The sequence below is a fragment of the Cervus elaphus genome, chromosome 15, assembly GCF_910594005.1.
Source record: "Cervus elaphus chromosome 15, mCerEla1.1, whole genome shotgun sequence".
Lineage (NCBI taxonomy): Eukaryota > Metazoa > Chordata > Mammalia > Artiodactyla > Cervidae > Cervus > Cervus elaphus.
The window spans coordinates 35421435-35441298 of record NC_057829.1 but is presented as its reverse complement, the minus strand read 5'-3'; the positions used below and the strand labels follow the sequence as shown (position 1 = coordinate 35441298).

Below are 19864 nucleotides of genomic sequence, written 5' to 3'. Positions count from 1 at the left end.
TTGTGGGGATAATCCCGGGGTGTCATTCCCCTAGCATGTGGGTTCCTGTGAGAGAGATCTTTCTCTTCCATTAAGCTGATGACATCCTGCTAACCTCAGAGGCTCTTCCCAGTTTAAAAGTAGCAGCCTGGGCTTGTGCTTCACCTGACTGCCTGGGGAGGTCTTGTGATACTGGCAAAACATAAGAGCCTTTCTGGTTTTATTGTTTTCTACAAAATACAAACATACCCCTGACCCACCACCCCTAAACAAGTACCGGCTTTAGGGACACTAACTGGGACAGGCTTGTGAATTGGCCATGGTCGGTTACCCTGAAGGGTTTGGTTTGGACCTGTGGCAATGGCAAAATAAAGCGAGCACCCTCTGGGCTTCTGGTCCCAGGTGTGGGAGGGGGCAGGGATATAGTGTCAAGGAACAAAGCTCAATGCAGCCTATATGCTTTACAACAGGTGGAAGCTGTTACAGTGGGCCTACTCCAGTTGCAATGCAAAAAAACACCACTTTAGTGGCCATGAAGTTCAGGAATAGGCTGATAAAAATGCCATACCCTGGCATTTCCACCTGTCCTACAGCCCTACTGCTGCTGGGCTAATAGAGAGATGAATGGATTAAGTAAGCAACAACTGATACAGGAAACCTACTGTCTAAACCTGTGAACCAAGAGGCTAGCTTAAGTCACAGAACTTGTCATTAATATTCCAGAAGCAGTGAGCACAGGGCGTACCTACATCGTGTTAACCCAGAGGCAAATTAGTCAACATCATCGGAGTTCAACTGTGGACCACCCAAGTATCATTGCCAGCTAAGGATCAGGAGAATAACTCACTTTTGCCCTTGCCACAGGATCTACCCCCAGGGGAGTATATTGTAAGTGGCCTGGGACTAAAACTGGCAGGAAAGTCCCAGGTGTTTGGGGTTTGCTGCCCTGTGGGGATTAAGACTAGAAAGGAACTTACATATTTCATCTGGACCCAGCTAAGAAGACTAAGAAATTAATCAAGGTCCCCTACTAGAGAAAGGCACCATTATATTAACCTTGTGTTTTGTTACACCCCCTCCAGTGTCTGACACTGGCTGAAGAGGACAGAGGTTGGACAGCATAATGGTACTGCTGCTGCTGCTAAGTCGCTTCAGTCGTGTCTGACTCTGTGCGACCCCATAGACGGCAGCCCACCAGGCTCCCCTGTCCCTGGGATTCTCCAGGCAAGAACACTGGAGTGGGTTGCCATTTCCTTCTCCAATGCATGAAAGTGAAAAGTGAAAGTGAAGATGCTCAGTCGTGTCCCACTCTTAGAGACCCCATGGACTGCAGCCCACCAGGCTCCTCTGTCCATGGGATTTCCCAGGGAAGAGTACTGGAATAGGGTGCCATTGCCTTCTCTGTAATGGTACTGTAGCCCAGGACAAAAATCGTAGTCAAGGGTGTTAATATGTCACAGTGCTGTTACTGCTCATATTTTGCTTAATGGTCATGATCTTCCCTGCATTGAGCCTGTTAGACATCTTATATTTCATGTTTCTAGTCTGAGTGGAGGGATCTGTTTGCAGAGAGAGCAACAATAATGACCTCAGTCCAAAATGAACCTGATGGCTGGGTCTAGAGCGATATGCTATTGTTGTCCTCAGGAATTCCATGAAAAATTGACCTGATAAATGCCTGTCTCCAAAGATTGCCTACCTTTTGGACTCAGTATTCACTAGCTGTGGTTGTCTGTGTTGCATTTGTGGTATCTGTTTGTGGTACATCTCTATATATCTGAGCCAGGAAAGTTGTGGAAGAGGGGTTGATCAAGAAATCAAGGGGTATGCAGGTTATGTAAGGATGGAGTATATGGTCAGCCCCTTCATGATGGCTGATCTCTTGCTCTTTCTATACCTCCCTGCTCAACCAGTCCCTGCTCCACTCACAGGACTACCCAATCCTATTAATTATAGGGCTTAATTAGTAACTGCCTACATGCTGGCTGCTGCCCTAGCTGCAGGTTTCCCTGGTAACAGATAAGCCCAGCTGACATTAATTACCCCTGTAAATGATAGGGGGACACTTTGACACTTCTCCCCAGTGCCAAAAATTGCTGCCATTTCCTATCCACTATAAACGGTGGCATGTCACTCTAGGAGTTTCTGTTTCGAACATGTAAGATGCCCTGTCCAATAACCATTAATGTCTTTGTTGCTGTCTCTCCCTCTTACTTCAGTCTTAAGGCAGGGCATCTGCAAAGCACAAAGGCCTGTGAGGTCCATCCCAACAGCAGTGGTCAGGTTGCTTTCGTTTTGGTCTCTGGGAGCTGTCAGGGGAGGTCTGGCATTGAGGCCTTCTGCCAGAGCATTCACAGACCCACTTCTCCTCTGTTCTGGGTGCTGAGCTCTTTGATTCTAAAATTCATAACAAGGGCAGGAAAAAGGAGACATGGACATCAGAAGAAGCAAGATTCCGCTGTTTCCCCCGTGACCTGTCAGGCAGAGGGCAATGTCTCTGAGGCCAAATCTAGGGGGTTCGATTGATACCTTTCATCTCGTCCTTGCAAACTACGTGCAAATTCAGAGCAACTGTCCACACCAGGCTAGGAGTGGCTTCTCCATTGGTTGGCTAGAATGGAGGGGTCCTCATACATTATTGCTTATCTTGTCCTTTCATTTCCTTAAAGTTGACATCTTAATATTTCCCATTTTTTGATTCTTAGGGGAAATAGTGATCTGCCTTCGTTTCACTACCCAGAGTACTTAAGTCCTCAGGTATACAGGCATTCCTTAAAACCTTTCCCCCTCTGCTAAGAGCTGGGACCCAAATGAAAAATCACCTTCTCTGGCTCAGATGCCTCTCCTGGTTTAGGCATGGATTGAAAGTCATGCCTTCAGTGAATTCATGCCTTAAATGGGCACATGCCCACTTGATATGACTATAAGCTCATCTCTTAAGTACAGATGTTCAGACATAAGCAGCCATGTCCTGAAGAAAAGCACCTCAGTTAGAATCACCACTCTTTCTTCAGGCTGTATTGGGAGAGACACTTTTCTGTTGAGGCCTAATTTCCATTCCTTCCATGCAGAACAGATGAACACAGGGTCTTGCAAGCCATTTGAAGCAGAATCATAGGTTTTTGGATACAAATGACTCTTTCAGAGACTCAGATATACCCCAACCACTATCTTCCTAGCTTTTGGAGAACAACAGTTCTCAACCAGGGATAATTGTGTCTCAACCCCAACCAACTATGAGCCCAATGAACTGAGACGATTAGGTTATCCGAAGGGGTAGGGGAGGGGGGATTTGGGGCAGGGTTTGTATGGGCTCCTAGGGCTCTCAAACCCAAGATCTTTGTAACCAATGTACCTCTGTTTCATAATCACTTACTTCAGAACTTACCAGAGAAATGGTCTGTTCTTGTACCTTGGAGATAAGGAATAAAGGAATAAACCACATGCCCAACCAGCCTGATTCCTCATTATTTTATGCACATTCCTTCTTGACCATCCATTCAAATTGAGCCTGTACCACTCAGCCACTTAAGGCCACATGTATTCCCAAGGGATAAACATTAACTACTAGGATTTGAGTAAATGCTATTTCATACACCCCAAAGGGAAGCGAGAGAAACATGTCTTCTTGAGAGTTCAAGAAGGGGTTGGCACAAAGGTACAAAGAACCCCCAACAAGTGGTGGCCCAGTGGTTAGGATACCTGGGTGTCACCGCTGTGGCCCGAGTTCAATTCCTGGTCAGGGAAGTGAGATCCCATAAGCCACATGGTGCAGCCAAAAAAAGAAAAACAAGTCTTCTCCACAGTGTACCCTCTTTCAAGTCCCTGTAACCCATAGCTTATTGGTTTGTTTCTTAGTTTTTGGCCATGGAGCAAGGTATGGGGGATCCGAGATCCTGACCAACATTGGAACCCATATCTCCTGCGTTGCAAGCAAGAAGTCTTAACCACTGTGCCACCAGGGAAGCTCCCCCATAGCTTATTGGCTACTATAACATTTGTAAAAAAACCCAATCTCTAATAAATTGCTTTACTTTATTTGTTGGTAGTCTGTCTGAATATGGCTTCCTCTAGATTAACTACTTTCTTTCTAGCTGTCTCTTTGATCACTAGATACATTTTTTTCCCTTTTTTATATGAACTATTCCATTCAAAATTATTCTACCAGTCCATAAGCTGTCCTGTGTCAAAGCCATCTGAAACAGTAGTGCTAAAAAGGAATCCTGGTCTGAAAATAATATGGGTATTATTTCATCCGGAGTCCACATAGTATATACTCTTCATTATTCTCTAGTGTTGACTATAGTCATCAAGGACAACATCCCATAATCAAATGGACCCTGTTGCTTACATTCTCTGCAATGTCCTCATGTGACTTCATTTTCTACTGTGAGGTGAATATCCAGTGCAGGTCCCTTCCCCATCAGTGAATGCACCAAACCAAGTTTTCTTCCACTGGTAGAAGATATAGACAAATTTATTTTTATTTAATCCTTCACATTGTATAATATAACTTGTAAAAATTGTTTAGCAAAATACTTGATATAAAATATTGATTCAAAATTGCTAGCCCAGATCATCTCTTTACCTTGATCCTTAGAGATAATGAAAGAGAAATTCAAACATACTTGGATTCTAGATTCTGGAATGCAAAAATTTCATTTTTTTAAAAATTGAAATATATTTGACATACAGCACTGTGTATATTTCAGATGTACAACATATTAATTTGATATATTTATATATTGTAATATGATTACCATTGTAGTGATAATAAACACCTCTATCATAAAACAGTTATAATTTCTTTTTAGTGGATGGAATATTAGGTTCTAATCTCTTAGTTTCATTACAATAGGATATTGTCTATATTCACTAGGTATTTGATCTCTAGGACATATTTACTACTTGTTGCATGTTTGTACACTAGAAAAAATATTCTAACCCTTCTCCCTGTCATCCCCTAGTAACCATTTACTCTGTTTTTTGAATTTGTTCTTTTCTAGATTCCATGTATAAGTGGTAACTTAGAGTATTTGTCTTTCTCAGTCTGACTAATTTCAGTTAGCCTAATGTCCTCAAGATCCATCCGTATTACTGTAAATGGCAGGATATATTTCTTTCTCATGGCTGAATAATATTCCATTGCACATATGTGTATGAGTTTAGTTCAGTTGATCAGTCATTTCTGACTCTTTGAGACCCCATGGACTGCAGCACGCAGGGCCTCCCTGTTCATCACTGACTCCCAGAGTTTACTCAAACTCATGTCCATTGAGTCGGTGATGGCATCCAACAACCTCATCCTCTGTTGTCCCCTTCTCCTCCCGCTATCAATCTTTCCCAGCATCAGGGTCTTTTCAAATGAGTCAGCTCTTCACATCAGGTGGCCAAAGTATTGGAGTTTCAGCTTAAACATCAGTCCTTCCAATGAACATTCAGGACTTATTTCCTTTAGGATGGACTGTTTAGATCTCCTTGTAGTTCAAGGGACTCTCAAGGGTCTTCTCCAACACCACAGTCCAAAAACATCAATACTTTGGTGCTCAGCTTTCTTTATAGCCCAACTCTCACATCCATATGTGACTACTGGTAAAACCATAGACTTGTCTATGTTGGCAAAGTAATGTCTCTGCTTTTAAGTATGCTGTCTAGGTTATGTCATAACTTTCTTGTAAGGAGCAAGCATCTTTTAATTTCATGGCTGAAGTCACCATCTGCAGTGATTTTGGAGCCCCCAAAAATAAAGTCTGACACTGTTTCCCCATCTATTTGCCATGAAATGATGGGACCAGATGCCATGATTTTAGTTTTCTGAATGTTGAGCTTTAAGCCAACTTTTTCACTCTCCTCTTTCACTTTCATCAAGAGGCTTTTTAGTTCCTCTTCACTTTCTGCCATAAAGGTGGTGTCATCTGCATATCTGAGGTTATTGATATTTCTCCCGGCAATCTTGATTCCAGCTTGTGCTTCTTCCAGCCCAGCATTTCTCATGATGTTCTCTGCATATACGTTAAATAAGCAGGGTGACAATATACAGCCTTGACGTACTCCTTTTCCTATTTGGAACCAGTCTGTTGTTCCATGTCCAGATCTAACTGTGGCTTCCTGACCTGCCTACAGATTTCTCAAGAGGCAGGTCAGGTGGTCTGGTATTCCCATCTCTTTCAGAATTTTCCAGTTTGTTCTGATCCACACAGTCAAAGGCTTTGGTGTAATTAATAAAGCAGAAATAGATGTTTTTCTGGAACTCTCGTGCTTTTTTGATGATCCAACAGATGTTGGCAATTTGATCTCTGGTTCCTCTGCCTTTTCTAAATCCAGCTGGAACATCTGGAAGTTCATGGTTCATGCACTGTTGAAGCTTGACTTGGAGAATTTTGAGCATTACTTTGCTAGCATGTGAGATGAGTGCAATTGTGTGGTAGTTTGAACATTCTTTGGGATTGCCTTTCTTAGTGATTGAAATGAAAACGGACCTTTTCCAGGCCTGTGGCCACTGCTGAGTTTTCCAAATTTGCTGGCATATTGAGTGCAGCACTCTCACAGCATCATCTTTTAGGATTTGAAATAGCTCAACTGGAATTCCATCACTTCCACCAGCTTTGTTCATAGTGATGCTTCATAAGGCGCACTTGACTTTGTATTTCAGGATGTCTGGCTCTAGGTGAGTGATCACACCATCGTGATTATCTGGGTCATGAAGATCTTTTTTGTACAGTTCTTCTGTGTATTCTCACCACCTCTTCTTAATATCTTCTGCTTGTTAGGTCCATACCATTTCTGTGCTTTATTGAGCCCATCTTTGCATGAACTATTCCCTTGGTATCTAATTTTCTTGAAGAGGTCTCTAGTTTTCCCATTTTGTTGTTTGCCTCTATTTCTTTGCATTGATCACTGAGGAAGGGTTTCTTATCTCTCCTTGCTATTCTTTGGAACTCTGCATTCAAATGGGTATATCTTTCCTTTTCTCCTTTGCTTTTCACTTCTCTTCTTTTCACAGCTATTTGTAAGGTCTCAGACAACCATTTTGCTTTTCTTTCTCTTGGGGATGTTCTTGATCACTGCCTCCTGTACAATGTCACAGACCTCCATCCACAGTTTTCCCGCACTCTATCAGATCTACCCCCTTGAATCTATTTGTCATTTCCACTGTATAATCATAAGGGATTTGATTTAGGTCATAACTGAATGGTCTAGTGGTTTTCCCGACTTTTTTCAATTTAAGTCTGAATTTGGCAATAAGAATTTATGATCTGAGCCATAGTGAACTCCGGTCTTATTTTTGCTGACTGTATAGAGTTTTTCCATCTTTGGCTGCAAAGAATATCAATTTGATTTTGGTGTTGATCTACAAGCACGTCTAGTGGTGATGAATTCCCTCTGTTTTTATTTGTCTGGGAAAGACATTATCTGTTTCTTTGAAAAGATTATCGTTTTGAGGTTAAGTATTCTCAGTTTAAATTTTTTTCTTTCAGTGCTTTGAATATATTATGCCCTTTCTCCTGAACTGCAAGGTTTTGCTGAAAAGTTTGCTGATAGTATTATGGGAGTTCTCTTATATATTATATTATATTATAAGTAGTTCTCTTCTACTTATATATGACAAGTAGCTTTTCTATTACTACTTTCAAAATTCTCTTTGTTCTCGATTTTGATAATTTGATTATAATATGTCTCAGAGTAATCTGCTTTGGGTTGATGCTACTTGGTGTCATTTGAGCTTTATTAGTTTCATTGCCCATTTTTCCTCCCAAGATTTGGGAAGTTTTCAGCCATTTTCTCCTTAAATATATTGTTCCTTTTTCTTTCTCTTCTATCTCTGAGACTCCCATAATGTGTACAGCAGTTCCTTGATGGTATTCTATAAATCATGCAAGATTTCCTTAAGAGAAAATATTAACAGCAAGTGAGAATTCAAATTATGCTAGAGAAAAAAGAGTAAAGGATGTGAAAAATATAGGGAGGTTGTGGGTAAAGAATATAAGATAAAGGAGGCTTCTGAAATCAAGAATAGACTCTCTAGAGAAATAAATTTATTGAATTGAAAATAAGAAAGGATGAGGTGGTGGAGAGAATAGTTTAGGGAAAAAAGAGCAAATGATAAGTGAGAAGAAAACTTATATTCAAAGAAATGAAGAGTATAGAAGTATTCATACATAGAAACATAACAATATAATAAAGAAGAACAAAGAAGAAGAGAAAAATGTGAAAGACACTAAAATTGCAAAGATGTTCATCAATAAAAACACAAAGCAATAGAAGACGTATAACATTGTATAACCATAAAGGGAAGAACAAATGATGAGAGAAGCAGACATGATATATAAAGCACAAAGAGAATATGTGAACAAATGTCATCTCTACAGATAACTAGTCCAGATTAGTAAATGATGAAGAAATAGATAAACAATAATGGAAGAGATGTTAAAGGAAACAGAATAAATGTAAAACCTAGAGAAGACTGCATTCCTACTATGAATAAAATGGACCTAAAGACAGTAAAGAGAGGTCAAGAATGAGAGAATAGCAGTGACATATGCCAATTACTTCTCAATAAAACAAAAATATATCAAGAATTAGGGAATTGTAAGGAAATTATAATGTTTTCTGTGCATAGAAAAATGCAGAAATGAATTAAAGGAGCAAAAATAGTGTAAAGGAACACAAGTGAAAGCAAAGTAACAAAAAATAAACCCATGTGAGGCTATCAATGGAGGAAAAAGGTGTGGCTCAAGAAATGACAGAGATGCCAAAGAGAATTAAAATGAGATACAAATAAAGGGTGTGAAGCAATTAGAATATTAATAGTAGACTCTTATGGGCCAGGCACACTTCTAAACAATTTACCTGTAATAATTTATTTAATCTTCACACAACTTTATGGGAGGATTAGATTTATTCCTATTTTACAGATGAGAGCCCTGAAGCACAGAGAGAACAAATATCTTGCCCAAGGTCATGCATTTAGCAAGTGACAGAGCTGAGATTTAACCCAGAAAACCTGACTTAGAAACTGCTCTTCTAACACTGTGCTGTGACAACTCAAAAGAGAATGGAATAAAATCAGAGGAAAAAAATTTTTTTTAATAGAGACGTGGGCGAGAAAAGGAAGCATGTAAAAGACTAAGAAAAGGTGTGCAATATAGTAAAATAAATAAATAAAACAATGCTGGAAAAAATGAAAGAAAACAGAACAATGATAACTGATGAAAAAAGACAACATATATAGAAAAGACTGAGAAAACTGTGACAATGAGCATCAAAGGAGAAAAAATAAAACTTTCTGAAGCCTGCCTTCATTATTCCCTGTAGGAGCTGAAGCAGAAGTGAGTCACGTGAAAGGGATTCCTCTTCCCCAGAGCAGGTGGGAAGTGAATAAGAGGCTACAGCTGTGAGGGGTGCTTCCCAGGTGGCTCAGGGGTAAAAGATTCTCTTGCTAATGCAGGAGACCCGAGGTTCAATCCCTGGGTCAGGAAGATTCCCTGGAGAAGGAAATGGCAACCCACTCGAGGATTCTTTCCTGGAAAACCCCGTAGACAGAAGAGAGGCGTAGCAGGCTACAGCCCATGAGATTGCAGAGTCAGACCCAACTTAGGGACTAAACAGCAGCAGCAGCTGGTGAGGAAGCGTCAGCCCTGTACTTGTAAGGAACGGGTGGTGTTCACGTTTCCCATGTGATTATCATATTACCTGCACTGCCCATTAGGCGCTCTAGGATGAATCTCTGAGATGGTGTTAAGACAATGGACAAATTATATTTGCTGCAGCAAATTATTCTACTACTGATTTATTGTGACAGCTGCCAAGGGAAATAACCCTCTAGGAAATAGCCCTCTAGGCAATAACACAGACTTTTCCAGAAATAAACATGGCATTCACAGAAAACCAAGGATAAGAAACAGGAATGGAAATCAAGTTCTTCTGGTGAAACAATAAGTTAACTAGTAAGTTTCAGTATATCAATCTGATAGAATACAATGCAATATTTTAAATTATGATTTAAGAAGACAATATAATTATGAAAATGACATATTAGTGTTAAAAACAAAACACAAAATAGGTTCTAAAGTCTTGCTTAAATGTTGATTGTGATTATTTCAGAATACACATCAATGTTATTAGAGACAAAGAGAAATGTATAATATTTCTGATTGTAGATGATCCATAATTTGTTCAATTAAAACATTCTTTAGGGGCCATGGGGAAGGGATAGAGTTATAGTTTGGGGTTAGCAGATGCAAACAATTATATACAGACTAGATAAATAAGAAGGTCCTACTTTATTGCATAGGGAGATATATTCAATATCCTGTGATAAACCATGATGAAAAGTAGGGAAAAAGAATGTGTGTACGTGTATATATATATATATATATATACACACACACACACACACATATATATGCATGCACACACATGTGTATATATATATATTCAGCTATATATAAAGCTGAATCCCTTTGCTATACAGCAGAAGTGAATACAACACTGTAAATTCAATACACTCTAATAAAAAAATGGCTTTAAGTGATATGGTCTCTTAAATATAAAAAATAATAGGAAAAGAAACAGTATATTTGCCAAATACTTCTATCATGTAAATATCATTTTCCTGGGATATCATTAGTGGCACTGTCTAAATTACATGAGTAGAAATGCCATATTACAAACCATGAAATAAAATAGGATTTTTAAAAAGTAAATAATAAAAATATCTTTAACCATGAAAGTACTAAGTTGACTGGCATTACATTTCCTTTCAAAACTAAAGCAATAACCATTGGTAAATAATTTATCATCTTTAACAGAAGGAAGCATATTAATTCACTTAAAAGCCCAACATTTTACTGATATTCTGTTCTGAAAAGAATTAAAATATGAAAATTTGCACAAAGGACATGAAAAACATTCTAAATATGCCTACTTTAATGACTTTTGGTGAATAATTTTGAATGATAGCACACCACCCTATTTCTAAGCCTCATTTTTGCCAGTGATAGCAGATGCGTTACAATCCAAATGCCAGGATTTGTTCATCTTTGTTTATGGACTAGGATATTTGCTCACCATATACGTCTATCTACTGGTGTCCTGGCAAAGTAGCTCATCAAAGTAAAAAGTACTTCTTCATAGTGTTTTCTAATTTTCATGCATTTAATCTACAAATGGTTTAATGACCAACTTTGAAAATTTCTGAATGTGTCCTTAAGAGTTACTATTTGCCAACTCCCCAGAACACTACTGTTTAAAAAAAAAATAGATATCATGAATTTTCTGGCTTTTCTTTTCCTTTCTGAGTTCACAGAAAAATATGGTTATACCAACCACTTTAAATTTTAAAAATCCAAGGATGACATGATTATTGAATATTTGAGCATATTTTAAAAGAATCTCCAGCTGATCAAAAAGCATTCTTCAAGGTCTTAATCTATGCAAGCAGAGTTTCAAGTGAGGTTTATGCTATTCATTTGCATGATAACTCCAAATAAATGAACTGACTTTTACTAACTTGAGAAACATAATGTATTATGTGCTGGCTACTTCCATTCACTAGTCACTGCATGCTATGTGACCTCACCAAAGCTGTTAAGTCAAGTACTCCTGCCAAAAAATAAACTACCTTCACAGGTTATTGATCCAACTGTCCACAGTGGGTCAAGACCTCATGCTCCTTTTAGGAAATATTGTGATCCCAAAATTGAATTGTGTCTAATTTAGCTCTATTCACATAATATGCATCTAAGTTTTGCCTTTCAGACAGAAAAGAATAGAAAATACATTCAATCAATGATCTGATCTATCCCATGACATTCTCTCAATTTGTTTAATCTATTACTTTGTGTTCTGATGCTTCAGCCTCTACCTCCCCCAGCCTATAACCTACTGTTGTGTCAATGGGTGTCTGTCTGTCTTCACTTGACCTGGTATCTCCTCATAGGCAAGAGCATACAAAACCCAAAATAGGTTTCAAAATGTGATAAGATTTCATTGAAACAAGAGGACACAATTACCAATACTTTCTACTGGGCAAATAATTATTCTAGTTTGCTCTTGCTGCATTTGGAATCAAATCTAAAGTGACTCCTGTGAACCAGGTATTTATCGTTTGCTTTTGCTTTAATTGTGCATTTTTATACAATTTTAAAGGTTACTTTCCACTCACGGGTATTACACAATATTGGCTGTATTCCCCACATTGTACAACACAACCTTGAGCCTATCTTACATCCCGTAGTTTCTACCTCCAATTCCCACACCTCTATATTGCCCTCACCCCTCTCCCAACTGATAACCAAGAGGTGAGGATGGGCAGAGAGAGGCAGAAGCCAGGGAGGTGGCACAGTTTGCCTATGCCCTGCCCCCCCCCAGTCCTTCTCAAGTCAATTCAGAATTCTCCATTCTCAGAAAAAAATGCCTCCCCTTGGGCTTAACTAGATCCAGTTGTTTTTCTTTTTGCAATAAAAACAGGCTGCCCTAAACTCCCTTGATAAGAATGACCAGGCATGGTCTTTGTACTGGAGAGCTGTTTGCTCACTGTTGTGTAACTGTTTATATTTCAGAAACTGCCAGGAATTGGGGATATTTTCAGTAACAGGAGAAAGATCTTAGCAGGAGCCTGAGCTGCACGCACGCTGTTGAGAGGTGTGGCTTTGTTTTCAGACATGCTGTCCCATATACTCAGTGTGGCTGCAAGTGTGTTGGGAAGAGGGGTGGGACTCAGGGTCTATTCAGAAAGGGCCAGAGAGGTCAGTCCTCCTGGTTCCTGGGAACAAAGGAAAGAGTGGCCGGTTTCCTGTCTGGGGGAGGGGTATTCATCACCCCTTTCCATGAGCCTGTGGTTCATTCAGGCCTCATTCCAATTTCTGAAGTAGAGATTTCATTTAAAATTTTCTTTGCAGTAGGGAGTCAGTAAAATCAACCATGTACTCAGAGGCCTTTGATGTAAAGATTTACAAGCTGAAAGTGCAAGTTCTGGGGTCTTTTACAGATGGCCTTTTACATGAGTGAGTTTCAGCACCAGTGCTCCTGATCTCGGAGGGAGAGCAGTGAGCGCTCCTGAAGGGATATCTTAGTTCCCTGCTGGGTACCCTGGATGAAACCCCAGGAATCCTAGCCAACACACCCCAGGGACTAGAGGCTAGAAGCAAAGTGACTCTGGCTCTTTCCCCCATTTGAAAGCAAGAATGTTTCAAGGAGGCAAAAACTGTAAATAGATTAAAAGTTTATTGTTAGAGACACAGCACACTGTATGGCAGAGCACACAGAGAAACAGGTTGTTTATTTAAGACAGAAGCAAAGCAGAAATACGTCCCCAGAGAGAAAGGGTATGGGCATCCTCTCTAATGAGGAGGAGTACAGTAAGTCAGAGCTAAGCAGAGACACACACCCCATGGTGGAGTGTGGTCGTCCTGAATGCAGGGGAGTGCAGTAAAGAAGTGACATAAATAACTTATGTAAGATAGTCCATTAGGATCTTTGTTACCTTTGGCCAAATATCTGGTTAATACCTTCATACCTGACTGGTCCATGGACCCTCAAAATGTGCATGTGAAAATGTTTTCTAAGATCCCACCACAGAGGCCTATGGGTGCATGTCCACACTTATGGGGTGAAGCCCGTTCCCTTTTCCACCCCAAAGAAGTCTTCCTGTGCATGTGTAGACAGGGAAGTCTTTGTTGAACTCAGGAGTGGGCACCTTATCTCTTTGCTTTAGCAGAGCTCCGCTTTTGCCACTAGCATTGTCCTTGGAGAGTTTGGGTGTGAACAAAGCTTGAATTTTACTCGACTTGACAAACACCAGGTGTCCAGCCCAGAGGCACACTATCTCCTACCTCACAAAGTGCAGGTTCCCTTCCTCTCTGTGTCTTGGTTTCCATGTCTGTAAAATGAGAAGGGTTTGACTAGATTATCCCTGAGGCAGAGTGAAGATGAACATCCCTTGTACTTCAAGGCAGGAAGAGGTTGGGGGATGAATCTGAACATGGCTGGACACCCTCTCTGCCTGAAACTTTAGAAGGGATTAAAATTGTGCAGATGGTACATTCTCTGATGAGCCATCCACAGTCACACTGTCACGGGAAGAGAGATCCTGGGTGGTCAAGGTCAAGGGTGAGAAGATTCTACTGGGTGTAAGGCCACTCAATATGGCCAGAGAGGCTAGTACCTCCCTTCCAGCAAAGGGAAGCCATGACCTCCAGCCCCAGGGCTACAGATTGCATTGGTGAGAGGATTCTGGGGTTTGGAGAGAGGTCCAAACAGGGCTCTACCTGGGGGAGGCCTCAATTGAAGGAATTTGAAACCATGGGAGAGAATGAGCGCAAGCCTAGAGTGAGTGCAAGGAGAGAAGGGAGCCAGAGCTGAGGCTCCTGCTCCCCTCTGTGGAGTGTCAGGAGAGGAGGAGAGGTGAGAGAAAAAGACTGAAGGAGAAGAAGATTGAAGGCAGGAGATGAAAGGCAAGGAGGAGGCAGTGACCAGTGGGGTCAAATGCAGCCCATGTTTGGCAGAGGTGGAGGGCTAGACACCCGTCTTGTTGAGGAGACACTGGATTTTGCAACAGGGGCATCTTGGAGATCTCCTTTTAGCCCTTGCCCCTAAGTCAGCAGGCTGCCCCCTGCCCATTTTTGTTGTGACAAGCCTTCCAGGTGTGAAGTCGGTTTCGAACTTTATTCTGATGGAGGAGTTCCAGAGAAGGCCTGCCTTCTGGCCTTACCTCATGGCTCAGTGGAGAAGTCATGAAGTCAAGGGTCACCTTTTTATTGGAATTCTGGCAGCACACAGCCCTGGCATTGCCCCGTTCCTCCCTGGGGGGCTCAGGACTCACACATCATGAGGCGCATCTCAGCACAAGCTCTGTTGTTCCAGTTGCCATCCCAATAGATCTCTATGCACCTCTCCGGGCCTTTGTCAGTGACCCTGTTGTTGGGCTCATGGGGGCCCAGGTAGAATAGACCAGGGGCTCCCCCATGGGGTAGATGAAAGTATGCTCCTTCCTGGTGTCGGTCATGCTCAGGAAAGCAGCCTTGTTCTGGGCTGTGGCCAGCTGAGTCAGGGCCTCGTTCTCATCTGTAGAATGTGGGGAGGGCAACTGTCCCCTGGCCTGTGTGCAGATCTGCTGGGCATCCTGAAACATTTTTTCAGAGCCTGCTGTCTTGAAGATCTTCTCCCTGACACTCCGGCCCTCAGGGAAGAGCACTGCTAGGGGAAGAGGAGAGTCAGGTTGGGGATGTGGCAGCACCTAGACCTTGTGCTTCAACTGGAGTCTGCAGCCTCCAATCCAGGTACTAGATAGGAAGAAAGTGAGGCACTTGGTTCAGAGCAGTCCTGGCTCCACGATGTGCCCTGTGAGTGGTGCCGTGGTCTCCAGGTACAGGTGAGGCCCCAGAACTCAGGTGCTTACTTCAGAGGCCCAAAGTTGCCCAATTGTCAAATGTAGATGAGGATCAGACCTTGCTGGACGTGACACCAAAGCTCCCATGTGCACTTTCTGTTTTTCCCACTGTTGTATTCCAGAACCGGGTTTTTAATTAATGTGTAAATACTTAGGGCTTTGGCAGGGAAATGACACCATATAGTCCAGGGCAGCTCCTGAGAGTGGAAAACACCAAGCAGGCAGCTCACTCTCACCCGTGCATGATGACCGGGCGTGTGGAGTTGTCTTAGCGCTTCTGTGCTGTGTGAAGGGGTGAGGAGAAAGGGAGGACAGAGAGAGCAGCCAAGTGCTGATCTCAGCACTGGGGCAGTCCAGTGTTGGCTTCCGTATGCTTGCAGGTGATGCTACAGCCAGTCAGCCTCCCTGGACCACTCACTGAGCAGGGGATGACGGCATCTGAGAGCTCTATGTGGGGGCAGGAGGGCAGGGTGGGATCAGCTTTGGAGAGAGCCCTGTCTGGGCCTCAGAAAGTCATGTGTTCAGCTCCACCTTGGCAATGACAGTCCAGGTGACAAGGGAAAATCACTTCCCTTTTCAGAGTCTCCACCCTTATTTCTAAGGTAGAGATACGTTACATAACAGTATCCCCTATGTGAACATGTTATGTATCTCTTTTTATTCCATCCCATCCATACCCCTCTGACTTCCAGAGTTGTGCATGGAAATCTTCAGCTATCCTAAGAGGGCTCTCACGGGACTGGTTTGGAACCCAGGTTGCACCCTGACCCACTGACCTTTCCCTCTGAGTAGCTTCAACAAGCAGTCAGAGACCAGATTTTCCATGGAGTCAGGATGGCACCCAGACAGCCCTGGACAAGGTCAGTGCAAGCTCAAGTGCCATAATTGGTTATATCCCACACATCTGGGTAGGTGTGCATGTGCATGCGTGAATATATCTGTGTGTCCATCTGAAGGTACATGGTCAACTCAAGGTCCATCATGATGTGTGTGCATATGTGTGCATGTGTATTCACGTATGTAGATGCTGTCAACTGAGTTACGGTGTTTAGGTACACATGTGTGGCCCACACATATGCCTAAGATCTCCTTTGTTTGTTTCAGTCTGCATATGAAGGAGTAAATAGGTGTCCAGATATGCTTGTGCAAGGAGGAAGACAAACTGCTGGAAATTCTCATCCTGCTACTTCATTACTTAGTTGACTTGAGTCCTTAGGGGCCAACCCTTTGTCTCACCCAATCAGGCCCCTTTATGCTCTGCTCCTTCAGAAAACTCTTCCTTTTTTGGATCAACAAGCTTTGACAAGTGATGTGCCTTTAAAACTGTCATCAGGGAGAGCAGAGAAGGGGGAGGGAGAGTTGGTGTAGAGTCCCAGGGCACAGGGCACTCAGGTGTGTGCTCCAGGAGGCCTCTGCCAGCTTAGAATCCAGGCTTAGGGAAGAATCTCTGCTTTAAATACCCAAGGAGATGCAGGAACAGTCCAGCCCTGGCCAAATATTGGAGGCAGTCTGCTCCTGCCAGACTTAAGGTCAGCTTTAGGGTGAGATACTTGGTGGCCACACACCAAGGTCAGGACCCCAGCAGCCTTGAACCCCACATGAAGCATCCCACCCCCACTCTTAGGACAAGATCTGGATTCTCTGCTGTCCTGGGCTGTGTGGCTGCTTCTCTGGGCATTTGCATACCTGGCCCCACAGAGGGAAGAAATGCATCCTGGGTTGGGTGTCCCCTTCTCAGTCACAGGAACCTGCCTAGAGTAGGCTGGGGTGAAGGTCTGCTGAACTGGTGACATGGACTGCATCCTCCTCCTTGTCTCGTGCATCTGCTTGAGCTCCCAGAGCATGTGGGGCACGGTTCTGTCCCAGCCCCGTCCTTAGCCCCACTCCTGCCCCAGGGCCAGGTCCAGTCCCAGTCATGGTCCCAGCAAGTCCAATTTAGACCCAGCCCCGCAAACTCCAAGCCAACCCCAGACCCAGTCTGAGGCCCACGATCAGGGCCTGGCTCAGGGTCAGGTCTAGAACTCACCTTTCTCACACTGAAAGGAGATATTCTGGAGGCGTTGTAGTTGTCCCTCTAAGATCACAAACTGATGCCTGAGAGCACTGATGTTTGCAGAAGAGAGAGGCTGAGTGAAGATGGGTCCAGCATAGCCTGGGGTCACTCAGAGCTCAGGCCTCAGGGGAGGGTGTCCAGGTGCAACGCATATTGGGGGTGGGGAAGGAGTTGGGAGAGAACCATAGGAGGCCCACCTCTGCTGACAGCCAGCCTCTGCTGCCCACGGGATTTCCTGTGGTTCTCTTGTAAACAGTATTCCCTCATCAGATTCCTGCACCTCACTGACACTGTACCGGATGACATTTTAATTCCAAACTCTAGGAATCTGATATAACTTCCTTTTGAGTGTGTGCGTGTGTGTTTGGGGGGGCGGGTGGCATGATTATTTGAAGTTCAAGGTTATCTGATGAATTGGGAAGGGAGGTTTGCTTGTCCCAAAGATCAGAAGGAAAAACTGCTCAGGTTATTCTCCAGTGAGTCATAGAGGCTAAGACCAGGGTCCGCCTCACTGTCCATCTGTTATTCTTTCCTGCTTCCACTCCCACCTGTAACTAAGGGGGATGCCTGAGAAGAGGGACTGAGCTGAAGAAGGTCTACTCCCTACCACACACCTTGGTGGGGGTCTCCAGGGCTTCCTTGGGACTGCAGTCTCTCCCTTTGCTCCTTTTTCTCCAAGATAACCTCTGTCCCCCTTTAGTCCTGGCGGGACCATAGCACCTGAAGGTCTCTGTGGACTGATGGCTCCAGCAGGCCCTGGGACCAGAAAAGAATCATTGCACGTGTTCTGGGCACATTTTCCAGCATTTTTACCTCCCCCAATACATGGACTGTCATATCCCTCAGCAGTACACCCTCCTACATACAAATATCCCTCTGTGCCTGGAAGCTCTCCTTGCATCCTCTTCATACACTGTCGAATAACCCTACAACCAGCCTTCCCTGGATACAGACAGTCTATGCTATATGCACCATCCTCTCCCGAGAGACAGACAGTTCCCAGAGCCCAACACTGGCTCTCGTCCTGGAATGCCAGCTCTGACCTGGTGGCTGGTGGTGGTGGGCACAAGGAATGTGAGCCCAGCCCATGACCAGTGCTCACCTTCTGTGCCAGCACTTCTAGGGGTTCCCAGCTCACCAGGGGCACCTCTCTCTCCTTTGAGACCTGCGGGGCCTGGGGAGCCCTGAATGCCTGGGGCACCCACTCCTCCTGAGGAAGGAACATATTGGAGAAACACGGCTGAGAGTGTGCTCAGCAGGTACCATTTCCTCAGCAGTGCAGCTTGTCACCCACAGCTCCAGGTGAGAGAGTGACCTGGGAGACTGCTCCTGAGTGCTTGGTCCCTTCCAGGAATAGTATTGGGGAAATTCAGCCAGTGTGGGAGAGTTGAGGGTGAGGCCCAGGCCAGGGCTACCAGGCGCGGAGGATCCAGGCTTTTCCAGGCACTGTACACGTGCCTTGGTCCCCACCAGGGCTGCCCATGTCAGCCCTCCCGTCTCCCTCCCTCACCCACCACATACCACCCTCCTACCTTTGGGACCAGTCTTTCTTTTGGGGCCTGGTGTGCCTGGAGGTCCCATGCTCCCCTGCCTCCCTGAGGGACTCTCTCTCCCAGCTGGACCAGGCATGCCTGGAGGCCCTGGGGAAAAGCACCAGCCCAGTCAGTGGCACTGAATCTCCTTGGAAGTGCGAGTGCATAAAAAATGGGGCTGTAATAGAACTCAGACAGGCAGCCTCCTCCTAAAGATGTTGCCCCCACTCTGCCCTCCCCAGGAGCTCCAGCCTTCCCTGAAATAACCCCATGCCACCTTGAGAATGACCTTTTTCCTCTTCCTGGGGTGGAATCTGTGCACACCTACTGCCGTGTCCTAGCAGCAGCACACCACCTGCAGACACCAGCATTCCACGCCCAGCTGCTCACCAGGTGGTCCAGTGTCTCCCTTTGGTCCAGGTTCTCCAGCAGAGCCATTGTCCCCTTTCGGCCCAATGGGGCCAGCTGGTCCAGGCATTCCTGCTCATCCTGCAGGTCCTGGTGAACCTGTGGCAGGAGAAGAGATGGACATAAGGCTGACCCCAGCCCTGGAGGAGCCAGCTGCCCGCAGAGTCAGGGCCCTGGCATTCTTTCAGGGTTCTGTAGGGTGTAGACACTCCCCCTCTACCTGACTGGTCCATTGGTGATTCAGTAAATGTGTGTGCACATCCCCATTTTACAGGTGAAGAAACAGGCTTGCAGAGTTGGAGGCAGATCCAAAACAAGACCCATCTGACTGCATACAATGCATCTGCCCCCACCCCAAGGCCACAGTATTTATGGCAGTTAAGTCTGTCATCTTTTACCCTTGACCATGGACTCCCTGTCCTCCACCTTCTGAGAACCAAGGTTTATGTCAGAAATGACACCTGACACTAATCACCAGAGGAATATAAATCAAAAGCGCAA

The 19864-nt window shown here is 43.9% G+C and overlaps 1 pseudogene; it reads right to left on the bottom strand.

Annotated features, from left to right (window-relative positions):
* Nucleotides 1–14792: 14792 nt before the first annotated feature.
* On the bottom strand, nt 14793–19596 carry LOC122708519 (annotated as a pseudogene).
* Between the last annotated feature and the right edge of the window lie 268 nt (nt 19597–19864).